Source organism: Aegilops tauschii, chromosome 7 (genome assembly GCF_002575655.3).
Source record: "Aegilops tauschii subsp. strangulata cultivar AL8/78 chromosome 7, Aet v6.0, whole genome shotgun sequence".
In the NCBI taxonomy this organism is placed as follows: domain Eukaryota; kingdom Viridiplantae; phylum Streptophyta; class Magnoliopsida; order Poales; family Poaceae; genus Aegilops; species Aegilops tauschii.
This window is the reverse complement of record NC_053041.3, coordinates 616,541,610-616,561,749: the sequence shown is the minus strand read 5'-3', so window position 1 is coordinate 616,561,749 and position 20,140 is coordinate 616,541,610.

Here is a 20,140-nt window from a genome sequence, read left to right as displayed (position 1 = left end):
TTTCCTATTCCATGTGGGAGGAGGAATCCTACTAGGACTAGGGAGTCCTAGTAGGACTCCAACCTTCTGGCGCGCCCCAGGGGCTGGCCGGCCTCCCCTCCTCCATCCTTTATATACGGGGGCAGGGGGGCACCCCATGGACACAACAATTGATCCTTTGGATCTCTTAGCCGTGTGCGGTGCCCCCCTCCACCAAATTACACCTCGATAATACCGTTGCGGAGCTTAGGCGAAGCCCTGCGTCGGTGGAACATCATCATCGTCACCACGCCGTCGTGCTGATGAAACTCTCCCTCAACACTGGGCTGGATCGGAGTTCGAGGGACGTCATCGAGCTGAACGTGTGTAGAACTCGGAGGTGCCGTGCGTTCGGTACTTGATCGGTCGGATCGTGAAGACGTACGACTACATCAACCACGTTGTGATAACGCTTCCGCTGTCGGTCTACGAGGGTACGTGGACAACACTCTCCCCTCTCGTTGCTATGCATCACCATGATCTTGCGTGTGCGTAGGAAATTTTTTGAAATTACTACATTCCCCAACACTTTCTTCTAACGATCATCGGTAATTTTACTTGGAGCTATATTTTTGTTCGTCACATGATATGCGTAAATCTTGGAGCGTCTTTTGCATTTAGTTTTCACTTTTCTTTGATGCACCATGATGGTATGAGATAGTACTTGGTTGATTTATATAATGCTCTTTGCACTTCACTTATATTCTTTGAGTATGGCTTTATAGAATGCTTCATGTGCTTCACTTATATCATTTGAATTTTGGATTGCTTGTTTCTCTTCACATAGAAAACCGCCATTTGTAGAATGCTCTTTTGCTTCACTTATATTTTTTAGAGCATGGGCATATCTTTTGTAGAAAGAATTAAACTCTCTTGCTTCACTTATATCTATTTAGAGAGATGACAAGAATTGGTCATTCACATGGTTAGCATAAAATCCTACATAAAACTTGTGGATCACTGAATATGATATGTTTCATTCCTTGCAATAGTTTTGCGATATAAAGATGGTGATATTATAGTCATGCTAGTGGGTAGTTGTGGATTGTAGAAATACTTGTGTTGAAGTTTGTGATTCCCGTAGCATGCACGTATGGTGCACCGTTATGTAACAAAGTTGGAGCATGAGGTATTTATTGATTGTCTTCCTTATGAGTGGCGGTCGGGGACGAACGATGGTCTTTTCCTACCAATCTAAGCCCCTAGGAGCATGCGCATAGTAATTTGTTTTGATGACTAATAGATTCTTGCAACAAGTATGTGAGTTGTTTATGCCTAATGTTGAGTCCATGGATTATACGCACTCTCACCCTTCCATCATTGTTGGCCTCTTCGGTACCGTGCATTGCCCTTTCTCACCTCAAGAGTTGGTGCAAACTTCGCCGGTGTCCAAACCCCGTGATACGATACGCTCTATTACACATAAGCCTCCTTATATCTTCCTCAAAACAGCCACCATACCTACCTATCATGGCATTAACATATCCATTCCGAGATATATTGCCATGCAACTTCCATCATCATCATATACATGACTTGAGCATTCATTGTCATATTGCTTTGCATGATCGTAAGATAGCTAGCACGATATTTTCATGGCTTGTCCGTTTTTTGATATCTTTGCTACGCTAGATCATTGCACATCCCGGTACACCGCCGGAGGCATTCAGATTGAGTCATATTTTTGTTCTAGTATCAAGTTGTAATATTGAGTTGTAAGTAAATAAAAGTGTGATGATTACCATTAATAGAGCATTGTCCCGAAAAAAATAAAAAAAAATAAAGACCAAAAAAAGGAAAGGCCAAATAAAAAAAGAGAGAAAGAAAAAAAGAAAAAAAAGGGACAGTGCTACTATCCTTTTTCCACACTTGTGCTTCAAAGTAGCATCATGTTCTTCATATAGAGAGTCTCTTGAGTTATCTCTTTCATATACTAGTGGGAATTTTCATTATAGTACTTGGCTTGTATATTCCAACGATGGGCTTCCTCAAATGCCCTAGGTCTTCATGAGCAAGCAAGTTGGATGCACACCCACTTAGTTTCTTTTGTTGAGCTTTCATACATTTATAGCTCTAGTGCATCCGTTGCATGGCAATCCCTACTCCTCGCATTGACATCAATTGATGGGCATCTCCATAGCCCGTTGATTAGTCGCGTCGATGTGAGACTTTGTCCCTTTTTTGTCTTCTCCACACAACCTCCATCATCATATTCTATTCCACCTATAGTGCTATGTCCATGGCTCACGCTCATGTATTGCGTGGAAGTTGAAAAGGTTTGAGAACGTCAAAAGTATGAAACAATTGCTTGGCTTGTCATCGGGGTTGTGTATGATTTGAATATTTTGTGTGGTGAAGATGGAGCATAGCCAGACTATATGATTTTGTAGGGATAACTTTCTTTGGCCATATTATTTTGAAAAGACATGATTGCTTTATTAGTATGCTTGACATATTATTGTCTTAATGTCAAATGATAGACTATTGCTTTGAATCACTCGTGTCTTGATATTCATGCCATGATTAGATTATGTGATCAAGATTATGCTAGGCAGCATTCCACATCAAAAATTATGTTTTTTATCATTTACCTACTCGAGGACGAGCAGGAATTAAGCTTGGGGATGCTGATACGTCTCCGTCGTATCTATAATTTTTTATTGTTCCATGCCAATATTCTACAACTTTTACATACTTTTGGTAACTTTTTATACTATTTTTGGGGCTAACATATTGATCCAGTGCCCATTGCTAATTCCTGTTTGTTGCATGTTTTTTGTTTCGTAGAAGTCCATATCAAACGAAGTCCAAACGGGATAAAAACTGACGGAGATTTTTTTTGGAATATATGTGAATTTTGGGAAGTGGAATCAAAGCGAGATGATGCCCGAGGGGCCCACGAGGGTGAGGGGCACGCCCCAGGGGGTCAGGCGCGCCCTGGGCCCTCGCGGCCACCCCGTAAGGCGGTTGGTGCCCTTCTTTCGCCACAAGAAAACCAATATCCAGATAGAAATCGTGTCCAAATTTCAGCCCAATCGGAGTTACGGATCTCCGGGAATATCAGAAACGGTGAAAGGGTAGAATCTGGAACGCAGAAACAGAGAGAGACAGAGAGACAGATCCAATCTCGGAGGGGCTCTCGCCCCTCCCATGCCATGGAGGCCATGGACCAGAGGGGAAACCCTTCTCCCATCTAGGGAGAGCGTCAAGGCAGAAGAAGAAGAAGGGGGCTCTCTCCCCCTCTCTCGCGGTGGCACCAGAACGCTGCCGGGCCATCATCATCACCACAATCTACACCAACACCTCTGTCATCTTCACCAACATCTCCATCACCTTCCCCCATACATCTACAGTGGTCCACTCTCCCGCAACCCGCTGTACTCTCTACTTGAACATGGTGTTTTATGCTTCATATTATTATCCAATGATGTGTTGCCATCCTATGATGTCTGAGTAGATTTTCGTTGTCCTATCGGTAATTGGTGAATTGCTATGATTGGTTTAATTTGCTTGTGGTTATGTAGCTGTCCTTTGGTGCCCATCATATGAGCGCACGCATGGATCACACCATAGGGTTAGTTGTATGTTGATAGGACTATGTATTGGAGGGCAAGAGTGATTGAAGCTTCAACCTTGCATAGAAATTGATGCATACGGGATTGAAGGGGGACCAATATATCTTAATGCTATGGTTGGGTTTTACCTTAATGAACATTAGTAGTTGCGGATGCTTGCTAATAATTCCGGTCATAAGTGCATAGAATTCCAAGTTAGGGATGACATGCTAGCAGTGGCCTCTCCCACATAAAACTTGCTATCGGTCTAGTAAAGTAGTCAATTTCTTAGGGACAATTTCGCAACTCCTGCCACCACTATTCCACACTCGCTATACTAACTTTATTGGTTCTTTACCTAAACAGCCCCTAGTTTTTATTTACGTGCTCTTTATATTCTTGCAAACCTATCCAACAACACCCACAAAGTACTTCCAGTTTCATACTTGTTCTAGGTAAAGCGAACGTCAAGCGTGCATAGAGTTGTATCGGTGGTCAATAGAACTTGAGGGAATATTTGTTCTACCTTTAGCTCCTCGTTGGGTTCGACACTCTTACTTATCGAACGAGGCTACAATTGATCACCTATACTTGTGGGTTATCACACCCTCCACCTGCCCCCACAACTGGCTGGCTTTATCGAGCGCCCGCCGGGCTCCCGTCGCCTCCGCCCTCGCCCTCGCCACATCAGCCCCAAGCCAGCCGGCGTCGGCAACGAGCGGTCGTAGTGGAAGCCGGCCCGCATCAGCCGGGTCCTCCAGGACAGCACCTCGGCTGTGGAAGGAAGATTCAGAAACAAAGTACTATTTTAAGATTCGACCCAACTACTACCCAATTGGCCCGAATCTCGGGGGCTACACCCAGTGGGTGCGCTAGCACGCCCCCACTAAGAGAGCAAACAAAAAGAATACCTTCTGCAGCGCGGAGCTCCTCCTCCTTGGCGGCGAGCTGCTCCTTGAGCTGCCGATGCGTCTCCAGGAGCCGGTTGAAGATGCTGACCCGGTAGGAGTCCAGTTGCTGCAAGAAGGAAACGGTCAACACAAGAGGACAATTTAAGATTCGACCCAACTGCTACACAGTTGGCCCGAATCTCGGGGGCTACACCCAGTGGGTGCGCTAGCGCGCCCCCACGAAGAAGAAGCAACAGAAAAAGAAAGGTAGAAAGCAAGGACAACTTACGAACACGACGCGCTCCAGCTCCCGTGTCTCCTCCACCTCGGCCTGGGCGAAGGCCTGGATCCGGTCTGCCCGCCCTCGCAGGCACCGTGTCACGGCATCCATCGTCGCCTTCTCCTGGGTTAGAGGCCCGAAGAAGACCCCGCTGGCCCCGCTCCGCGTCGACTGTGACCCGACGGCCCGGTGCCCCCCCCCCCGGGCCTGAGCACCAGGGCGTGCTCTCCGCTGGCCGCCTCCCCTGCGCCCGACGCCTTCTCCGGCGCCTTCTCCGGCACCATCGCCGGCTCGGTGGCCGAAGCGGCCTGCGGCTCCACCACCAACGGCGCCTCACTCATCGGCGCCTGAGGCGTCCCCTCCGGCGCCGTCCATGGCACCTCCTCCAAGAAGGCGTCGCCGCCATCTCCGACAGCCCCCGTCCGCTCCACCACGTCGGTCCGCGGCGGGGTGTCGTCCCCGACAACCACGACCTCCCGGTCGAGGTCCACCACATCCGCACGGCCACCTCGACCGTGCTCCCCCTCCGACGACGGCACGAAGACCGTCGCCGCCGCCACCGTCCCCGCCGGCATCTCTGGCTTTGCCGGCTCGCGCCCATGTCGCTGCAGCGTTGACCCAGGCCTGGGTCGATGCCGTCTCCAGCTCCGCCTCAGCCCGGTTCTGGTCCCGCGAGGCCAGGCCTTTGGTGTCGGCCGGGTCCAGACCAAGATCCGGATCCACCCGCTCCTCCTCCCCGACCCGGTCGACAGTGCCGGACTGGCTCCTCCGGAACGTGGTGCCCTCATTGGACGCGGCATCCGCCACCGCTAGCGCCAACGAAATTGTCGACCTGAAACCCAAGACGGAGTAAATACGCGAGAGCCAAGCGGAGTCGCTCGGCCACTTGGATTCAGGCGAAAAAGAAACTCACCCCGGCACCACCGGAACGGCGGGCCTCGCCGCCCTCTCCTGCGGAGTGCCACGCCTCCTCTTGGCGGGCGGCTTCGCGCTCCCGGCCGGGTTCACCGCATGCTTCACGGCCGGGGCCCGCTGCGTGACCTTGTCCTTCCCGTGCGGCCGGCTCGCCGCCGACGCCCCCCGAGAAGACCCGGCTTCGGCCGCGCCGCCGCCTCCTCCATCGGGCACCACTGCAATGGCGACTCGCGTCAGCATACCCAAGATCGTCTCGCGACAGACAACTCAAGAAATGAAGACAAACTTACCCGCTCGGCGCCCTGCGCCCGTGTCAGCGGTCGCCCCCTCCCCTCCGCCGTGGGCCTCGGTCCCCTCCGAGGCAGCACGCACCACTTGTGTCCGCGCCCGGTCGTAAGGATGTTGGATGGCGTTTAGAAGCACCTCCCGCGTCGCGTCAGGGCAAATAAGAAGATGAGCAGCGCAAAGTATGGAGACCAGGGACTCACCACGGGCGCCGGGTTCGCCTGGCGGTACGGAGTTTTCCCGAACTCCCAGTCCTCCCGCAGGTTGGCCTTGGAGATGTCGTTAACCCGGCGGGTGACCTGGTCCGCTCCCAGCCGCAAATTCGACATGCGGTTGGGGTCCTGAAGCCCGGTCATCTCGCCGATGAGGTGGTTGCGCTGCTGCAGCAACAACACTTGGCAGACGATGAATGCAGTGATGAGGTCGGTGCCCGTGAGCCCTTCTGCTCCTTCATCATCGACACCCGCTCGTACAGGTTGAGCACCTCCTGCGACGGATGCTTGGGGTAGTAACCCCAATTCCGTTTCTCCCTCGGTGGCGAGTTGATGAAGGGGGCAAGTTGATGTGGTCCGCGCCGAGGTTGCGGACGTAGAAGAAAGAATTCTGCCACTTCTTGGCAAAATCCTCCAGCCGCATCTTGGGGCAGTCAGCGCCCGACCGCTTGGAGATGACGGCGGCCCCACACTCGGACATCTTCCCGGCCCTCGGCCCCTGCTGCTTCAGGGAGAAGAAGCGCACCCAGAGGTCGATCGAAGGCTCGACCGCCAGGTACCCCTCATAGAGGGTGACGAAGCCCGAGAGCTACACGATGGCACCGGCGCCAAGATGATTGATACGTCTCCAACGTATCTATAATTTTTGATTGCTCCATGCTATATTATCTACTGTTTTGGACATTATTGGGCTTTATTATTCAATTTTATATTATTTTTGGGACTAACCTATTAACCGGAGGCCCAGCCCAGAATTGCTGTTTTTTGCCTATTTCAGAGTTTCGCAGAAAAAGAATATCAAACGGAGTCCAAACGGAATGAAACCTTCGGGAACGTGATTTTTGGAACGAATAAGATCCAGGAGACTTGGACCCTATGTCAAGAAACAAAAGAGGAAGCCATGAGGTAGGGGGCGCGCCTACCCCCCCCCCCCCAGGGCGTGCCCTCCACCCTCGTGGGCCTCCTATTGCTCCTCCGACGTACTCCTTCCTCCTATATATACCTACGTACCCCCAAACGATCAGATACGGAGCCAAAAACCTAATTCCACTGCCGCAACCTTCTGCACCCACGAGATCCCATCTTGGGGCCTGTTCCGGAGCTCCGCCGGAGGGGGCGTCGATCACGAAGGGCTTCTACATCATCACCATAGCCCCTCCGATGAAGTGTGAGTAGTTTACCTCAGACCTTCGGGTCCATAGTTATTAGCTAGATGGCTTCTTCTCTCTTTTTGGATCTCAATACAATGTTCTCCCCCTCTCTCGTGGAGATCTATTCGATGTAATCTTCTTTTGCGGTGTGTTTGTTGAGACCGATGAATTGTGGGTTTATGATCAAGATTATCTATGAACAATATTTGAATCTTCTGAATTCTTTTATGTATGATTGGTTATCTTTGCAAGTCTCTTCGAATTATCAGTTTGGTTTGGCCTACTAGATTGATCTTTCTTGCAATGGGAGAAGTGCTTAGCTTTGGGTTCAATCTTGCGGTGTCCATTCCCAGTGACAGTAGGGGCAGCAAGGCATGTATTGTATTGTTGCCATCGAGGATAACAAGATGGGGTTTTTATCATATTGCATGAATTTATCCCTCTACATGATGTCATCTTGCTTAAGGCGTTACTCTGTTTTTATGAACTTAATACTCTAGATGCATGCTGGATAGCGGTCGATGAGTGGAGTAATAGTAGTAGATGCAGGCAGGAGTCGGTCTACTTGTCTCGGACGTGATGCCTATATACATGATCATACCTAGATATTCTCATAACTATGCTCAATTCTGTCAATTGCTCAACAGTAATTTGTTCACCCACCGTAAAATACTTATGCTCTTGAGAGAAGCCACTAGTGAAACCTATGGCCCCGGGGTCTATCTTTATCATATTAATCTTCCAACACTTAGTTATTTCCTTTGCTTTTTTACTTTACTTTTATTTTACTTTGCATCTTTATTACAAAAATACCAAAAATATTATCCTATCATATCTATCAGATCTCACTCTCGTAAGTGACCGTGAAGGGATTGACAACCCCTTATCGCGTTGGTTGCGAGGATTTATTTGTTTTGTGTAGGTGCGAGGGACTTGCGCGTAGCCTCCTACTGGATTGATACCTTGGTTCTCAAAAACTGAGGGAAATACTTACGCTACTTTGCTGCATCACCCTTTCCTCTTCAAGGGAAAACCAACGCAGTGCTCAAGAGGTAGCAATGATGAGGCTGGAGCCCGAAGTACTACATGAAGTCACAGAAGAAGGCACTCGCCGGAAGGCCGAACCCGCGCTTGAAGTGCGGGAAGAAGACCACGCACTCCGTGCCCTCTGGCAGCGACTCCCGCTTGCCCTGCGGCAGACGCACGGCAACCTTCGTCTCCCCCGGCAAGCGCCTGGTGGTGCGGAGGTAGGTGATGTCGTCCAGAGTGACAGTCAAGCCCATCCACGAGCCCGATGGCAGCGCCATGGATGGAGAAGGAAAAGAGAAAAGAAGAACGGCGATGAAGCTCTGCTCGAAGCGGTGGGCGTCGCAGCACGCGACGGTCGCAAAAAGCAGAGGAAGGAAGAAGGGGCAGGGGAGCGCAAGCGAGAATGATTTCCGCCGCCCTCCTCCCCCCAATTTATAAGCCACGGTTTGAAACGTGGGGAAGTGGGATCATTTGCGCTCGCCTTTCCCAGTTCCCCGCAATAATTGCGCACGTACGTGCGCAATAACTGTCTCAAGAATGGCAACCGACCCATGGACGCCGCAATAAATCCGCTCGCCTGGGTCGAGGGCGCGCGGCGGCGCGCCCCAGCACGTCGCCGCGTCCAGTCACGCACGTGGCCTATCAGATCACGCACGTGGCCTATCAGGCCCCTCTGGCTCCCAGGCGCCAAGTGGCACCCGCGCGAAGCCCAAAAGATTTCCCCAAGATTCGACGGACTGTTCGATTTCCCGCCCCTGCCGGGATGCAGCGATCCGGCTTCCGGAAGCCGGCACACAGTGCGTGTTGCCGGACCCGGTGCTACCTCTTGAGCATGCGTTGGTTTTCCCTTGAAGAGGAAAGGGTGATGCAGCAAGTAGCGTAAGTATTTCCCTCAATTTTTGAGAACCAAGGTATCAATCCAGTAGGAGACTACGCACAAGTCGCCTCGTACCTACACAAACAAATAAGAACCTTGCAACCAATGCGAAAAAGGGGTTGTCAATCCCTTCACGGCCACTTGCAAAAGTGATATCTGATAAAGATAATAAGATAATATTTTTGGTATTTTTATGATATAGATTGGAAAGTAAAGATTGCAAAGTAAAATAGATTGGAAACTTATATGATGGAAAATAGACCCGGGGGCCATAGGTTTCACTAGTGGCTTCTCTCAAGATAGCATAAGTATTACGGTGGGTGAACAAATTACTGTCGAGCAATTAATAGAAAAGTGCATAGTTATGAGAATATCTAGGCATGATCATGTATATAGGCATCACGTCCGCGACAAGTAGACCGAAACGATTCTACATCTACTACTATTACTCCACACATCGACCGCTATCCAGCATGCATCTAGAGTATTAAGTTCATAAGAACAGAGTAATGCATTAGGCAAGATGACATGATGTAGAGGGATAAACTCAAGCAATATGATATAAACCCCATCTTTTTATCCTCGATGGCAACAATACAATATGTGCCTTGTTGTCCCTGCTGTCACTGGGAAAGGACACCGCAAGATTGAACCCAAAGCTAAGCACTTCTCCCATTGCAAGAAAGATCAATCTAGTAGGCCAAACCAAACAGATAATTCGAAGAGACTTGCAAAGATAACAAATCATACATAAGAGAATTCAGAGGAGATTCAAATATTGTTCATAGATAATCTTCATCATAAACCCACAATTCATCGGATCTCGACAAACACACCGCAAAAAGAGTTACATCGAATAGATCTCCAAGAAGATCGAGGAGAACTTTGTACTGAGATCCAAAGAGAGAGAATAAGCCATCTAGCTAATAACTATGGACCCGAAGGTCTGTGGTAAACTACTCACACATCATCAGAGAGGCTATGGTGTTGATGTAGAAGCCCTCCATGATCGATTCCCCGGAAAAGGCCCCAAGATGGGATCTCACGGGTACAGAAGGTTGCGGCGGTGGAAATAGGGTTTCGTGGTGCTCCTGGATGTTTTCAGGGTATATGGGTATATATAGGAGGAAGAAGTACGTCAGTGGAGCTGCGAGGGGCCCACGAGGGTGGGGGCGCGCCCAGGGGGCAGGCGCGCCTCCCTGCCTCGTGGCCTCCTCGCTTCTTTCTTGACGTCCACTCCAAGTCCCATGGATCACGTTTGTTCCAACAATAACTATCCTGAAGGTTTCATTCCGTTTGGACACCGTTTGATATTCCTTTTCTGCGAAACACTGAAATAGGCAAAAAAACAGCAATTTGCACTGGCCCTCCGGTTAATAGGTTCGTCCCAAAAAAATATAAAAGTGCATAATAAAGCCCATTAAACATCCAAAACAGATAATATAATATCATGGAACAATCAAAAATTATAGATACGTTGGAGACGTATCAGGCATCCCCAAGCTTAATTCCTGCTCGTCCTCGAGTAGGTAAATGATAAAAACAGAATTTTTGATGTGGAATGCTACCTAGCATATTTCTCAATGTATTCTTCCTTATTGTGGCATGAATGTTCAGATCCGAAAGATTCAAGACAAAAGTTTATATTGACATAATAATACTTCAAGTATACTAACAAAGCAATCATGTCTTCTCAAAATAACATGGCCAAAGAAAGTTATCCCTGCAAAATCATATAGTCTGGCTATGCTCTATCTTCATCACACAAAGTATTTAATCATGCACAACCCCGATCACAAGCCAAGCAATTGTTTCATACTTTTAATGTTCTCAAAAAATTTCAATCTTCGCGCAATACATGAGCGTAAGCCATGGACATAGCACTATATGTGGAATAGAAGGGTGGTTGTGGAGAAGAAAAAAAGGGAGAAGATAGTCTCACATCGACTAGGCGTATCAACGGGCTATGGAGATGCCCATCCATAGATATTAATGTGAGTGAGTAGGGATTGCCATGCAACGTATGCACTAGAGCTATAAGTGTATGAAAGCTCAACAAAAGAAACTAAGTGGGTGTGCATCCAACTTGCTTGCTCACGAAGACCTAGGGCATTTTGAGGAAGCCCATCATTGGAATATACAATCCAAGTTCTATAATGTAAAATTCCCACTAGTATATGAAAGTGACAACATAGGAGACTCTCTATCATGAAGATCATGGTGCTACTTTGAAGCACAAATGTGGTAAAAGGATAGTAACATTGTCCCTTCTCTCTTTTTCTCTCATTTTTTCATTTTTTTATTTGGGCCTTTTCTCTCTTTTTTCTCCTTTTTTTAATGGCCTCTTTTTTTTATTTTTCGTCCGGGGTCTCATCCCGACTTGTGGGGGAATCATAGTCTCCTCACTTGGGAAAATGCTCTAATAATGATGATCATCACACTTTTATTTTACTTACAACTCAATATGACCTTATGTGAATGCCTCCGGTGGTATACCGGGGTATGCAATGAATCAAGAGTGACATGTATGAAAAGATTATAAAGGTGGCTTTGCCACAAATACGATGTCAACTACATGATCATGCAAAGCAATATGACAATGATGGAACATGTCATAATAAATGGAACGGTGGTAAGTTGCATGGCAATATATCTTGGAATGGCTATGGAAATGCCGTAATAGGTAGGTATGGTGTCTGTTTTGAGGAAGGTATATGGTGGGTGTATGATACCGGCGAAAGGTGTGCGGTATTAGAGAGGCTAGCAATTGTGGAAGGGTGAGAGTGCGTATAATCCATGGACTCAACATTAGTCATAAAGAACTCACATACTTGTTGCAAAAATTTATTAGTTATTGAAACGAAGTACTACGCACATGCTCCTAGGGGGATAGATTGGTAGGAAAAGACCATCGCTCATCCCCGGCCGCCACACATAAGGAAGACAATCAATAAATAAATCATGCTCCGACTTCATCACATAACGGTTCACCATACGTGCATGCTACGGGAATCACAAACTTTAGAACAAGTATTTCTCAAATTCACAACTACTCAACTAGCATGACTCTAATATCACCATCTTCATATCTCAAAACAATCATCAACTATCAAACTTCTCATAGTATTCGATGCACTTTATATGATGGTTTTTATTATACCTATCTTGGATGTTCATCATATTAGGACTAATTTTATAGCCAAAGCAAACTACCATGCTGTTCTATAAGACTCTCAAAATAATATAAGTGAAGCATGAGAGATCAATAATTTCTATAAAATAAAACCACCACCGTGCTCTAAAAAGATATAAGTGAAGCACTAGAGCAAAATTATCTAGTTCAAAAGATATAAGTGAAGCACATAGAGTATTCTAATAAATTCCGATTCATGTGTGTCTCTCCCAAAAGGTGTGTACAACAAGGATGATTGTGGTAAACTAAATAGCAAAGACTCAAATTATACAAGACGCTCCAAGCAAAACACATATCATGTGGTGAATAAAAATATAACCTCAAGTGAAGTTACCGATAGACGAAGACGAAAGAGGGGATGCCTTCCAGGGCATCCCCAAGCTTAGGCTTTTGGTTGTCCTTGAATTTTACCTTGGGGTGCCTTGGGCATACCCAAGCTTAGGCTCTTGCCACTCCTTATTCCATAATCCGTCAAATCTTTACCCAAAATTTGAAAACTTCACAACACAAAACTCAACAGAAAATCTCATGAGCTCCGTTAGTATAAGAAAACAAATCACCATCATAAGGTACTGTAATGAACTCATTCTTTGTTTATATTGGTGTTAAACCTACTGTATTCCAACTTCTCTATGGTTCATACCCTCCGATACTAGCCATAGATTCATCAAAATAAGCAACCAACACACAAAAAACAGAATCTGTCAAAAACAGAACAGTCTGTAGTAATCTGGATCAAACGTATACTTATGTAACTCCAAAAATTCTGAAATAAATTGCTGGACGTGAGGAATTTGTCTATTAATCATCTGCAAAAATAATCAACTAAATAGCACTCTCCAGTAAAAAAATTGTAGCTAATCTCGTGAGCGCTAAAGTTTCTGTTTTTTACAGCAAGATCATAAAGACTTCACCCAAGTCTTCCCAAAGGTTCTACTTGGCACAAACACTAATTTAAAACATGAAAACACATATTAACAGAAGCTAGATGAATTATTTATTACTAAAAATAACCAAAAATCAAGAAACAAAAATAAAATTGGGTTGCCTCCCAACAAGCGCTATCGTTTAACACCCCTAGCTAGGCATAAAGGCAAGAATAGATCTAGGTATTATCATCTTTGGTATGCAATCCATAAGTGGCTCTCACAATAGATTCATAAGGTAATTTAATTTTCTTCCTAGGAAAGTGTTCTATGCCTTTGCTTAACGGAAATTGGAATCTATTATTTCCTTCTTTCATATCAATAATTGCACCAATCGTTCTAAGGAAAGGTCTACCAAGAATAATAGGACATGTAGGATTGCAATCTATATCAAGAACAATGAAATCTACGGGCACATAATTCCTATTTGCAAAAATAAGAACATCATTAATTCTTCCCATAGGTTTCTTAATGGTGGAATCCGCAAGATGCAAATTTAAAGAACAATCATCAAATTCACGGAAACCTAACACATCACACAAAGTTTTTGGAATCGTGGAAACACTAGCACCCAAATCACACAAAGCATAGCATTCATGATCTTTAATTTTAATTTTAATAGTAGGTTCCCACTCATCATAAAGTTTTCTAGAGATAGAAACTTCTAATTCAAGCTTTTCTTCATAAGATTGCATTAAAGCATCAACGATATGTTTACTAAAAGCTTTATTTTGACTATAAGCATGAGGAGATTTTAATACGAATTGCAACAAGGAAACACAACCTATTAAAGAACAATTATCATAATTAAATTCCTTGAAATCCAAAATAGTGGGTTCATTGCTATGTAAAGTTTTGACCTCTTCAATCCCACTTTTACCAATTTTTGCATCAAGATCTAAAAACTCCGAATCATTTGGGCGCCTTTTAACTAAAGTTGACTCATCTCCAGTCCCATTATTATCAAGATTCATATTGAAAAAAAAAAGATTTAATAGGGGACACATCAATCACTTTTAGATCTTCATCCCTATTATCATGAAAACTAGAAGAACACGCTTTTACAAAGCAATCTTTCTTAGCACGCATCCTAGCGGTTCTTTCCTTGCACTCATCAATGGAAATTCTCATAGATTTGAGAGACTCATTGATATCATGCTTAGGTGGAATAGATCTAAGTTTCAAAGAATCAACATCAAGAGAAATTCTATCCACGTTCCTAGCCAACTCATCAATCTTAGGCAATTTTTCTTCAAGCAAAGCATTGAAATTCTTTTGAGAAATCATAAATTCTTTAACACTAGTCTCAAAATCAGAGGGCATCTTATTAAAATTTCCATAAGAGTTATTGTAGGAATTTCCATAATTATTAGAGGAATTACAAGGAAACGGCCTAGGATTAGAGTTTCCTCTATATGCGTTGTTACCAAAATTATTCCTACCAACAAAATTAACATCCATAGATTCATTATTATTCTCAATCAAAGTAGACAAAGGTATATCATTAGGATCAATAGGAGCACTCCTATTAGCAAACAATTTCATAAGTTCATCCATCTTTCCACTCAAAACATTAATCTCTTCTATAGCATGAACTTTTTTACTAGTAAATCTTTCGGTGTGCCATTGAGAATAATTAACCATAATATTATCTAGGAGTTTAGTAGCTTCTCCTAAAGTGATTTCCATAAAAGTGCCTCCCGCGGCCGAATCTAAAAGATTTCTAGAAGCAAAATTCAATCCGGCATAAAAAATTTGTATATCATCCATAAATTCAAACCATGTGTAGGGCAATTGCGAATCATTAATTTCATCCTCTCCCAAGATTGTGCAACATGCTCATGATCAGGTTGCTTAAAATCATAATATCGTTTCTAAGAGAGATTATCTTAGCGGCAGGAAAATACTTAGAGATAAAAGCATCTTTGCACTTATTCCATGAATCAATACTATTTTTAGGCAAAGAAGAAAACAAAGTTTTAGCACGATCTCTAAGTGAAAACGGAAATAGCTTCAATTTAACAATATCATTATCCACATCTTTCTTCTTTTGCATATCACACAAATCAACAAAGTTGTTTAGATGTGTAGCGGCATCTTCACTAGGAAGGCCAGAGAATTCATAACAAGATTCAGCAGAGCAGCATTAATTTCACAAGATTCAGCATCGGTAAGAGGAGCAATCGGAGTGCTAAGGAGATCATTATTGTTGTTATTGGAAAAATCACACAATTTAGTATTGTCTTGAGCCATCGTGACAACCAATCCAACACACAAGCACACAAGAAGCAAGCGAAAAAAGGCGAATGGAAAAGAGGGCGAATAAAACGGCAAAGGTGAAGTGGGGGAGAGGAAAACTAGAGGCAAATGGCAAATAATGTAATGCGAGGGATAAGAGTTGTGATGGGTACTTGGTATGTCTTGACTTGACTTGACTTGGCGTAGATCTCCCCGACAACGATGCCAGAAATCCTTCTTGCTACCTCTTGAGCATGCGTTGGTTTTCCCTTGAAGAGGAAAGGGTGATGCAACAAAGTAGCGTAAGTATTTCCCTCAGTTTTTGAGAACCAAGGTATCAATCCAGTAGGAGACTATGCACAAGTCGCCTCGTACCTACACGAACAAATAAGAACCTTGCAACCAACACGAAAAAGGGGTTGTCAATCCCTTCACGGCCACTTGCAAAAGTGAGATCTGATAAAGATAATAAGATAATATTTTTGGTATTTTTATGATATAGATTGGAAAGTAAAGGTTGCAAAGTAAAATAGATTGGAAACTTATATGATGGAAAATAGACCCGGGGGCCATAGGTTTCACTAGTGGCTTCTCTCAAGATAGCATAAGTATTACGGTGGGTGAACAAATTACTGTCGAGCAATTGATAGAAAAGTGCATAGTTATGAGAATATCTAGGCATGATCTTGTATATAGGCATCACGTCCGCGACAACTAGACCGACACGATTCTACATCTACTACTATTACTCCACACATCGACCGCTATCCAGCATGCATCTAGAGTATTAAGTTCATAAGAACAGAGTAATGCATTAGGCAAGATGACATGATGTAGAGGGATAAACTCAAGCAATATGATATAAACCCCATCTTTTTATCCTCGATGGCAACAATACAATATGTGCCTTGTTGTCCCTGCTGTCACTGGGAAAGGACACAGCAAGATTAAACCCAAAGCTAAGCACTTCCCCCATTGCAAGAAAGATCAATCTAGTAGGCCAAACCAAACAGATAATTCGAAGAGACTTGCAAAGATAACAAATCATACATAAGAGAATTCAGAGGAGATTCAAATATTGTTCATAGATAATCTTCATCATAAACCCACAATTCATCGGATCTCGACAAACACACCGCAAAAAGAGTTACATCGAAGATCGAGGAGAACTTTGTATTGAGATCCAAAGAGAGAGAAGAAGCCATCTAGCTAATAACTATGGACCCGAAGGTCTGTGGTAAACTACTCACACATCATCGGAGAGGCTATGGTGTTGATGTAGAAGCCCTCCGTGATCGATTCCCCCTCCGGCAGAGCGCCGGAAAAGGCCCCAAGATGGGATCTCACGGGTACAGAAGGTTGCGGCGGTGGAAATAGGGTTCCGTGGTGCTCCTAGATGTTTTCAGGGTATATGGGTATATATAGGAGGAAGAAGTACGTCGGTGGAGCTGCGAGGGGCCCACGAGGGTGGGGGACCGCCTAGGGGGGCAGGCGCGCCTCCCTGCCTCGTGGCCTCCTTGCTTCTTTCTTGACGTCCACTCCAAGTCCCCTGGATCACGTTTGTTCCAAAAATAACTCTCCCGAAGGTTTCATTCCGTTTGGACTCCGTTTGATATTCCTTTTCTGCAAAACACTGAAATAGGCAAAAAACGGCAATTTGCACTGGGCCTCCGGTTAATAGGTTAGTCCCAAAAATAATATAAAAGTGCATAATAAAGCCCATTAAACATCCAAAACAGATAATATAATAGCATGGAACAATCAAAAATTATAGATACGTTGGAGACGTATCACCCGGCGGCCACAAAATTCGCCTCCTCGAGGGGGGTTACTGCGAAGGCCCTCCCATCTGAAGACGGCGGACCTTCACAGCTTCGGGGACTACTGTCGGGGGGATAAACCCCAGGCAGGCAACGGAACCCGGATCCTTTTCAAAAACAACGAGGCCAGCAATGCCCCTCAAGCCGGCTCACGCTTGGCCGGGTCGCTCGATCCGGCCAGGGCCCTCGACCCGGCCAAATCCCTCGACCCAGCCCTGACGGCCGGCGCAAGGCAGCCGAACCCGGCGCACCAAGACTTCCCCAACAAGCCAGCTTCCCCTTGGCATGTTCTACAACCCGGCCACGGGTCAGCTCCCGTCCCATCCAGGCCGTATGATGGTACGAGTCTTCATTCAGAGATGAGAAGGCAACAATGCCCCGCCCATGCGTCTGGTCAGCCGGGCGTGGCAACAGTGCCCCACCTACCCGCTGACCAGGGTTGGCGTGGCTACAGTACATCCGTCGTCACTGCCGACGCCAGCAAGCGGCGACCTGACGGAGCGCCACTGTAGTAGACTCAACCCGGCCACTCCCTGACGATCGACAAGACGGCCAACAGTGGCCCTACACCTGGCGGGTCGCACGCCCGGAGAACCCGGCGAGCCCTGACACTCGGCGGGTCCCAGCACCGGCTTCCCGGACGATGACAACCCGGCCCCACGACCTTGTAACATTACCATTGTACCCCTGGGGGGTTGACCTATAAAACCCCCCAGGAGCCCTCACGCATACGGGGAGACGACGACGAGAACCATAGTAGAAAGCACCAGTTCAATTGGACTAGCCACACACTGGGAGAGGGAGTAGCCTGAGCCTTGGCCTGCCTTCCTCCTTCCTCCATACATCTCTAGGAGCAACTCTGTACTGATACACATCAACTACACTCGGCATGACTAGGGGTGTTATCTCTCCGGAGAGCCCCGAACCTGGGTATGCCTTGCGTCCCGCGCTCGCTCATGCCGACCTCGCCTCTGGAGCCCACCAGTGCTCTCGAGCCTCTTCCTATCTTTAGCCATCCCTTGGCATCTGCCGTGCGCCCACCACGACAGATCCATTATCATTGATTAGTTTTTTCTGTCATTTCCTTTAGTTCTCTTGTCATTCATCCATTAGTTTCACAAATTTTGTTTGTGTGCTACTTGGCATCAGTCTTTAGACATTGATTATTATTTAGTGTTTTCAGTCATCAGCCTCCATGTATTATCTATTATCAGCCTCCATGATTACAATGATTACTCTTCAATTTTTCAGTTTGTCCCTCATAGTTTTTTCAGTGATTTATGGAAATTAAAGATGATTGGTCAGTGTTTCAGTTTTTAGTTTTCAGTTTCAATCATCTTCATTGTAGGTTTCTTTCAGTTTTTCAAAGTTTTCTTCAGTTTAGATATTTATTTCTCAGTTTGTTTAGTTGGTAGGCATTTTTTGTTTGAGTGTTTTTGTTTGAGTGTCAATCCTCAGTCTATCAGGTTTCTTCAGTATATATGTCCTCAAATTTTCTCCAGTTATTGATTTTATGTATTTCATGGTTAGGTTTAGTGACATTCTCAGTCTTATTCAGGTTTCAGTCATTTGTAGCTTTCTCCTCTCTTTTTTGTGACTAATCTGTAGCTTTCTCATTTCTTCAGTGGTAGGTTAGTTTGCTAGTTTAGCATTCATCCTGTTTTTAGTCTATCTATATTTTCTCATATCACTTCTTTAGCCTTCATATTTATTTCCTCACTTCCTTTTTTCCAGATGGTCGTATCACATTCAGCAAGGATGGCTGAGAGGAATTCATGGAGGAGAAAGACCTAAAATAGGTTGGCCGAGTGGTGCTAATCACTGTCAGGAATAGTGCATTGGACAATCTAGACATGATGGTTGTCGTCAACATGATTTAAGATTACCATCAGTGTTAATGCTCTAGTTTTTGTCGTTGTTATCTATGTCTTACTGCTGTCAGCTGTCTATGTTGCTCCGCGGGATGGACAAACTATGTGTCTTCTCTCTTTTACAGGTATCTTTTGTTTGGTTATGTATGGCACTGTCAAGAACTATTTAATATGGGGCCTGAAAACCTTTTAAATGCTAGTCCATTTGGTTAGTGTTCAGCTTTAACATGGAGGCTTTGTGTTTAGTTTTTACCAGTATTTTGGATTATTTTTGGACTGACCATTTTTTCAATGCTGGGAGTAACACTTTTCAATTATTTGAAATTCAGTATTCAGTATACTGTCAAATTCAGTTATTTCGGTAAGATCCAACTCATCAGACCATTGTGTTTGATGGAAGTTTTTTTGTCTGGTTTTCAGCGTTTTGCATTTTTTTCATTATTGTTTGGAGGTGTTTTGTGTGGGTCTTCAGCAAGAAGTTTTAAAGCAGTAACCACATTTCTGCCACTAGCATTCGTCATCTTTCTATTCTTTTCTGAAAAGAAATGGGATTATCTCCTATCACTAGTACTCCCTCCGTTCCATAATGTAGTGCATATAGATTTTTTGAAAAGTCAAATTTTGACCAAGTTTATGAAGAAAACTATTTATGTCTACAATACCAACTATATGAATTATGAAACTACGTCTTATGATGATTCTAATGATATATGTTTGGCATTCTAGATGTAAATATTTTTCTCCACAAACTTGATCAATTTGTCACGTTTGACTTTTCCATCGGTATTGTTTTACTTCTTTGGTTATATCCTTATTTAGCCATTCTTTTGTCTTTGATTTTATTCGTCAGTCAGTCTAGTGTCTGAAGCCGTAGGCGTAAA